We start from the raw sequence: 8,247 nt of genomic DNA on the forward strand, positions 1-8,247 counted from the left end.
ATTTGTACTTTTTCGATGCCGGATCTCCCTTAAATGTATGTAAATAATGTCCGGATCCATCATCCGACATATCGTTGGTTAGGTAATTGAAAGACCTTTCTAACGAGTCCACAACATTGAAGATCTGGCAACCCTGTCTCGAGTTATGACCTCTTAAGTGATATATTTGTACTTTTTCGATGCCGGATCTCACTTAAATGTATGTAAACGATGTCCGGATCCATCATCTGACCAATAGTTGGTTAGGTAATTGAAAGACCTTTCTAACGAGTTCACTACATTGAAGATCTGGCAACCCTGTCTCGAGTTATGACCACTTAAGTGATATATTTGTACTTTTTCGATGCCGGATCTCACTTAAATGGATGTAAACGATGTCCGGATCCATCATCTGACCAATCGTTGGTTAGGTAATTGAAAGACCTTTCTAACGAGTCCACAACATTGAAGATCTGGCAACCCTGTCTTGAGATATGGCCACTTAAGTGATATTGGTGTACTTTTTGGATGCCGGATCTCACTTAAATGTATGTCAACGATGTCCGGATCCATCATCCGACCCATCGTTGGTTGGGTAATCAAAAGACCATTCCAACGAGTTCAAAACATTGAAGAACTGGCAACCCTGTATCGAGTTATTACCACTTAAATTATATCTGTGTACTTATTTTCTGGATCTAAAAAAATAGCTGAAGTATGTGTACAAACCACTCATATTACCCATTGTTGGTAAAAAGTGAGGGAGGCTCCAACCACATAGGTGGATTAAGTTAGTTTTTGTATTAAAAACTGGCAAAATTGTATGCAGACTTGGATGGGTTAATCAATGGTACAACATGGCTTCTTTGGTTATAGGAAAGGCCTCTAAAATGTTTGAGCCAAATAAAAAAAATCTACTTCCAAAATTGTCACTTATAAATTTTAAAAACTTGTAACATAGAATAGATACAAGAAGAATAGAAGTATAGAAGAGCAAAGAACCTTATGAAAGTGGAAATAAGGTTTAATCAGGATATGAAAACTTCTTTTCCTGTTAGAAATTTTACAAATATTTAGATTAATTTTGTTAACAAATATCGTAAACACAATTAAAAATAATTTAAAGCTAAACAAATAGGGGACCATCCATAAACCCTGCGGAAACATTAGGGGGGGAGGGGGTATGACGATTGTCCACGATCCATACAAAAAGATTTTTTTTGTATGGACAATTGTCCACGAAGGGGGGGGGGGGGCTTACAGATTCCCAAAAAAGTGTCCACGTGGTTTTTGGATGGTCCCTAGGTAGTTTCACAGAAAGTTCATAATTCGTGCAATTTTCCATGTCTGCAAAACCGTCGGTAATTTAAGATTAATACCAGCTACAGTGGGATCTCTCGTTGTAGATATTGAAGGGACCGTCGAGAGTAGAGACCCTAAATAGGGAGACTGGTCTAAGCTGGCTAAATCGATCTGGCAACATATGATTTGAGCTTGGCAACACTGATAAGTTTTGCTGGGCGTAACGGCAAATGCTCGTTTGGATACGTCAAACTCGTGTCTGTTTGGGTACGTCAAATTCACTTCGACCAGTCTCCCTATTTAGGATCTCTAGTCGTGAGCGGGAGTTATCACATTATAGAACGGAAAATCAAAGCAATCTATTTGAAGGGACTGAAAAAATTATTGACAGCTGGAGCAATATTGTTATCGAGAAGATCGACAGCCAGAGAGTCCACTGTATTTCACAAAGTTGGCCATGCTTGGTTTTCCCTTTTCACCATCATGAGCAGTATTGGTGGATGCCCGGTAATTTCAATGCTAGTACAAGTCAGAAAATTGGTGAAATTTTTGTTTGTTCAAAGTTTTCACAAGTACAAAAAATGTGTAATTTTACTTAATTTGATGAAAGTAGATTTTTTTATTTATTAAAGAAAAAAATTCTTTTATTGTTCAAATAAAAAAGTACCAAAAAGTAACCAGAACATCTTCTCATCATTATTGAAATCACGACAATCAAGCTCAATTTGCGCCCTAAACAAAGTGGAGTGAATCACTTAAATCGCTAAAGATGCCGTGACATCAGGGTCCAGGTTCAGAATCTGATCTCACAACGACGCTGCTGGCTGACGGCGGTTGCGCTGCTCTTGTTTAGATTGAATAATCAACTAATAAATAAACGAGCCAATCAAGCAATCAAACCATACTTGAATTATGCAAAACAAGTGCAACTGCAGCAGGAACATCTCAACGGAATGGAATTTTAAATCTTTATTGAATAATTTGTTTGGAAAACAACAACAAAAAACTCGGAAGAAAGAGCAAGTGACTTTCTGAGAAGAACTAAATTGTAATTCACAGACCGTACCGGGTAGAACATCAGCAGCGAGAAATAATGCGCCCGTAAAGCCATCCATCACGGCGATATGCAAATTCTAGCGAAAACGGAAAGTAACTGTTTGTAAAGTACACGGTTCCTGTTGCTCAGAGCAAACTCGGTGGTAGGTACTGGGTGGAGAATTCTTGATAGCTTAAGAGTGAGAAAAAAAGGAGACGGAGCATGACTTGACTGCACAAAACTACTAAAGAGCTTTTTTATTTGATTTTTATTCCAATCAGAATAAACAAAAACAATTGCGGAAGTCGATCCTTTTGTTTGAAGCAGGCAATTAAAGTTGTTTAAACGAATGAAAATAAACAAAATGTGATAGGCAGTTACTTCAAAAGTGATGAGATCATGCCAACTAAGGGATATTGGATATTTTTTTGATTAAAAAGATGCCCAATCTTCCTACATTTCGTTTGTTCAAAGATTCGTCTTTTTTACTCAACATCAATGCTTAATTAATGCTTCTCACATGCCGCATTGTTGTTAAATATTCATTTTGTTGCCGCCATGTCTCGCGAAAAGTACTTTTTGCAAACCTCTCAAAAAACGTGTTTGCTTTGAAAAGTGCATATCAATAAAGCTTGCAACACTTGGCTACCATAGACTAGAGTAGAAGATTGTTGGTTCTGCCTTCCCGTTTTTGGCAACACGACGTTTTCAAACATTTCTGCTCGCACATAAGCAACGTCAATTATTAAATTATAACTTCTTGTGTTAAATTTTAGCCTGATTGATAATCAGGCACATTTAATCTAATCTAATCTAATCAGACCCTAGCGCAGCCAATCTTTCGAAGGGATCCTGGAGAGTGCCTTAGGTTAGATGACGCCTAGCACTCTTCTTGTCATTTATTAACATTTGTAGTGCGCCATTGCATCGGAATGCATTGAAACATCACAAGCGTTAAAGCGGCCAGGCCTACTGCGTAAAGCCGTATCGCAGAGATGATTTGTAATTGGGTTGAGTTTGAGCACTGAGTGTTCGAACAACAACACAATTCTGAATCGACAGGGGAGGAAGGAGCGTGGAGACACACCACCATAGGGAGATGGCGTCGCTATTTTTAGACCACGTTTTCCACTTTTTCTCATCGAAACCGACTACTTTATCGACTTCATTTTGCTGGGCGAGATAGGACGCCGTCTATTTTTAGACGATGACTCAGCACTTTTACACTCTTGCACTTAAAAAAACCAGGTGGCAGCACGATGTAACGCCACGTCCCTATACGCTCCGAGATTTTGGTTGTATTCGTTGGGAGCACCATGCTAAGAAGGTTTGGTACTCCGGGACCCTCTGGGATGGGACATTTTATTTCCACGAATGCCCTGGACACTATTTGCCGTGGTTATAGCGCCACAACTAGCTCTCTGTAACAGTATTTCTAATTCCAGTCCACGCTCACCAAGTCGTCATGGCCTAGTGGTTAGCATTTTTGCTTACCAATCCAAAGGACGGAGGATCGAACCCCGCCTCGAGCGACTTTGAATTTTCGTTCATATTCATCATTTCAAATTTATGTGTTTTTAACTTTCTCGTTGGAAGCATCGAACCCAGAACCATTCGCTTACAAAGCAAACACCGTAACCAGTCAGCCACGGCCGCTCCTTAATTATCAAACAACATTTTAAAAGAAAAAATGAATTAAGTACCGTTTGGATGACATTTTTGGCAAAAGGAAATGTACCACAACCATAATATTTTAGTCTGTCTCAGAATAACAATATTTTGTAAAAACAACAGATTAAAGAAATGTAAATTCACTAATACAATGCAAATTCAAACAATCCACGAAAAAATGCTTCGTCATTAGTGGATGGAGCATTAGAAATTTTGATTAATATCTCTGCAGCTTAAACTTACTCTTTAAGACTCCGAACAACGATTACTTTCTTTTTTTATTTGGATGGAACTTTTACTTTTTCTATGACCACAGAACTCATTACTTAGTTTAAAAATTACACCTGACACCTGATCCGACACATTAAACGTAACCTTTTGGAGGAGTTGTGAAATTTGGGCTATTCCTCATTATTTTTTTTGAATTTTGTATTTTAAATTTGTATATTTTTTGTTCTTTTGGCAACATTTCCAAAAATGTTGAATTCGGGTAAACAGTCAAATTAAAAAATGTTCAGATGCTACACAGTAATTTCTTAAGGTTGAATATTACTTGTTCTATGATGTAATTTTCCTCTTTTATTTTGTATTTTTTCCTCAATTTAGACTGAAAAAGTGACACTACTCCAGAAATGTGGTAAAATTACACATTTTCCGATGTAAAATTACATATTTTTCTTACCTAAAAGATGTACCCCTTCCTAGATGTAATATTACCATGATTTTTCTACTGTGTAGATTTTTGAATATTCTTACAATCTTTTTATGAACAGATCCAAAATTTTATGGAGACATGTATGGATGAACTAATAATGCATATCTTCATTGGTCATAGATAAGGTACACACAAAGTTAAATCCAAGTACAAATATACAACAAATAAATTTGCAAGATATCTCAAATCTTGAAAGAATTGCTCAGTGGCTTTTTGTTGAACGGCATGTGAACTCCATACGTAGAGGGTGACGAGCGGGAATTCCCGGGAAATTGACCATTTTTGGACCTCTCGATTCCCGGGAAATTCGGTCGAGACTCCCGGGAAATTTAAACTTATAAATATTGAAGCAAAATTATATAAACTAAACAGAAAAACATTTGAAAAATTCAAAATTGTTTAGAACATTGAATGTCCAGTGTTCGATGTTCAAGTTCGAATAAACCAATGTTTCTCTAATCTTCTTATTCAGAAAGTGTGAATTTTAACTTGTCCAAAATTCCAATAATTTAGAGAAGCCAAAAAAAGGTGGACCCCAAAATTTACCTTAAAAATTATTTAGCAGTTACACCCCAGGTATGAAATCAAATGTTTTATTTTCAAATATTATTTTATTCTAATTATTTGTAAAAGGGAAAAGCTTTTTCAAGTTAAGTTCAATTTCCATATCTTCTCTTGAGCATAGCTATCTAATCTTGTTTTTTGTGAACATTTGGGTTTTCCTGATAACTGTAAATATTTCTTCAATGAATATTTAATGTTGAACTTAAGAATTACAAAAAAAAAACAATTTAATTTGTTGTTTTGAGTCGTTGTTTATCATATTGCAAAATTCCCGATAATGGGAAATTATATATTAGTAATTTTTTTTTACAAAAATCTAATATCAAGTTTGTGAAACTTTTGAAAAATCACTCAGTGCGAATTAAGATTCGCAAATATTTGAAACTACAATTTTGAGTCTTAAAAAACTCAAGAAACGATTTTGTTTTTGCAGATTCAGAAAAAAAATCAAAAGTTTTATATAGTTCCTCAAAACAATGAGGCTGCATAAATTAGCGTTTCATAGAATTAGTATGAATTAACAGTAACTGAATTCATTAAAAAGAAACAAATCTATTACTTTTTATTTTAAATTTTTGACACCTTCGGCGTAGTAAAAAACAACTCCCGGGTCCCGGGAATTCCCTGGAAATTGCCAAGTTCAACTCTCGATTCCCGGGAAATTGAAAATCTCGAGAATTGTCACCCTCTACCCATACGCGATCTTGTGAATACTTTTTAAAGCTCCAAATTTAATGTAGTAGAACTAAATTATGGTCTCTGAAATGCCCCAAAATAAAACTCAACTCAGCTCAACGCAAATATATTCTTAAAAAAATATTGTTGCCATATTGCCCACCATCTTGAATTTAACAAACTCAAACCACCTTTCGATCATTCTTCAGATCAATTTGGGTCCAGTTTCGAAATAGTAGTTTATGCAACAAGTTGCAAAAGAAGATTTTTTCAGCACGAGTTGTACATTTATCCAGTGGAATGTTATGTCAAAAAATCATGTGCTACTCACAAAAAAAGTTCCGATTGTTACATCATTTATGATGTAACACTTTTGCACCATTTCAGTGTTGAAAAGTAGAACTTTTCAGCACTGGTATTGACAGGCACTAATTTTTCGATTTTGGTGGAGAAAAGTAGGCCGTTTTGACGCTCGAGAATGACAGGAAAAGTAAGTAGTTTCACGACGAAATTGCAAAAAAAAAATATTTGAATAAAGGTGGTTCAATGCATTTTACAATTCCACCAAATATAATAAATATCAATTGACACATTTGCCATTGTTTAACCTTAAAGCTCTTTACGGACTCAAATTCAAGTTCATAGTTTATTATTTGAAGAGTAAATTTGAGCTTCAGCTGTGTCTTAAATACTAGTCTATGTTCCTACCTGCAATCCAGCCGTAGAGATCGGGCAGCAACAGAAAAAGCCAAAACACGCCCAGCACCGTTTGTAAACACGGTTGCGGTGAATTGGCGCGTGCTGAGACTGGCCCAAAAGTTAAACATAAACAGTACAAAGTGACACAGAGGTGGAACCATCTAGCAGTGTCATTTTTTTTTATAAATTTTCTAAGTTGGTTATTTTTATCAAAACATTTGTGAAAGAAATAAACAACATGTTATAAAAAAAAAACACATCAACACAAGACACAAAGTTTTTACAGTGTTTCATTACTTTTTTTTTAGAAATTGAAAGAAGAAATGTAAACCAAATGTTATTGTTTCCACTCACCCAGTTACAAAAGAGATAGGATTTCATAATGAGGGCATCGTTTCCGTTTTGAATTTACGTTACAAAATGTTAACGTTTGTATTGAAAAGAGAAGGACAGGTTAACAAACAAATATATTAAATTTCATTTAGTAATCTGTATGAAAAATTTAACTTTGCCTTCTTATCCGAATAAACTACATCACCTCGATTAGAATCTGAGCTATTCATCTTCTTCCGAGCAGACTATTTCATAAAACACTAAACAATACGCCCACCCCCTTATAGAGAGCCTGGAGCTTATTAGAGAACGGTCATCTCAAACCAAAAGTACCAATCGAAGCACGAGAACTGTCAAACGGAGGTATCAATCGAGCATAAGACAAAGGATTTTGCTCGATTGGTACCTCCGTTTGGCAGTTCTCGTGCTTCGATTGGTACTTTTGGTTTGAGATGACCGTTCTCTAATAATCTCCAGGCTCTCTACCCCCTTAAGGTCACCTGGAAGCGAGCCCCCAAGTTCAGAGCTACTGCGCTGCGATTAACCCTGAAACTACCGGCCAAACACAAACATCGCAAATAAAAATCTCCCACGGGGTAGGAACAATTGAACGAGAGAGGAAAAAAAACCAGCTATCTTCCATTGATGGATGTTTGTGCTCGCCGGACCTTCTCAAAGGTCTCGGCAGGTGCCTAACGCGTGGGAGCCGCCACCGGCGGTGGGAGGGCAAATATTTGCGCGTTTTTTGCCGCCGATTTCTGACTCCATGGGCGGAAATCGTAGAGCATGAAGTTTAACCCAACTTTGATCGTAACATCATTGCTGGAACAATACCGGTTTGAGGCTGGCTGGCTGGCTTTTGATTAGCGGCAGATGATTGTGATAATTGACGGTATCGCTAAATCGTGTTTGCCTTTTTCGGATTTGCACAAGGGAGGTGGTTACGTGATTGATTCTATAAGGTATCGATGGATTAGATTGACCATTTCCGGACGTTTGAACTGCTGTTTGTGGTGATCAAAGGGTCCGGGACAAAGAGTTATTATTTTGCCCAGCGGAATTTTGTTCTCCAGATGTATACTGTATTTTCATCCTTATTTTATTTGTCCCTATTCAAAATTTCCTCTTCATTTTAAATTTCCATACACAAAGATTTCAGGATTTTTCTAAGGATTTTTTTCAACTTAATTCTTTAGGATTTATAAGAAATCCTCAGTTTATGTTGATAAAACATAAATCATGCATTTTCTGAGTCTAATGGACATTTTATCTA

This window comes from Culex quinquefasciatus, chromosome 1 (genome assembly GCF_015732765.1).
Source record: "Culex quinquefasciatus strain JHB chromosome 1, VPISU_Cqui_1.0_pri_paternal, whole genome shotgun sequence".
NCBI lineage: Eukaryota > Metazoa > Arthropoda > Insecta > Diptera > Culicidae > Culex > Culex quinquefasciatus.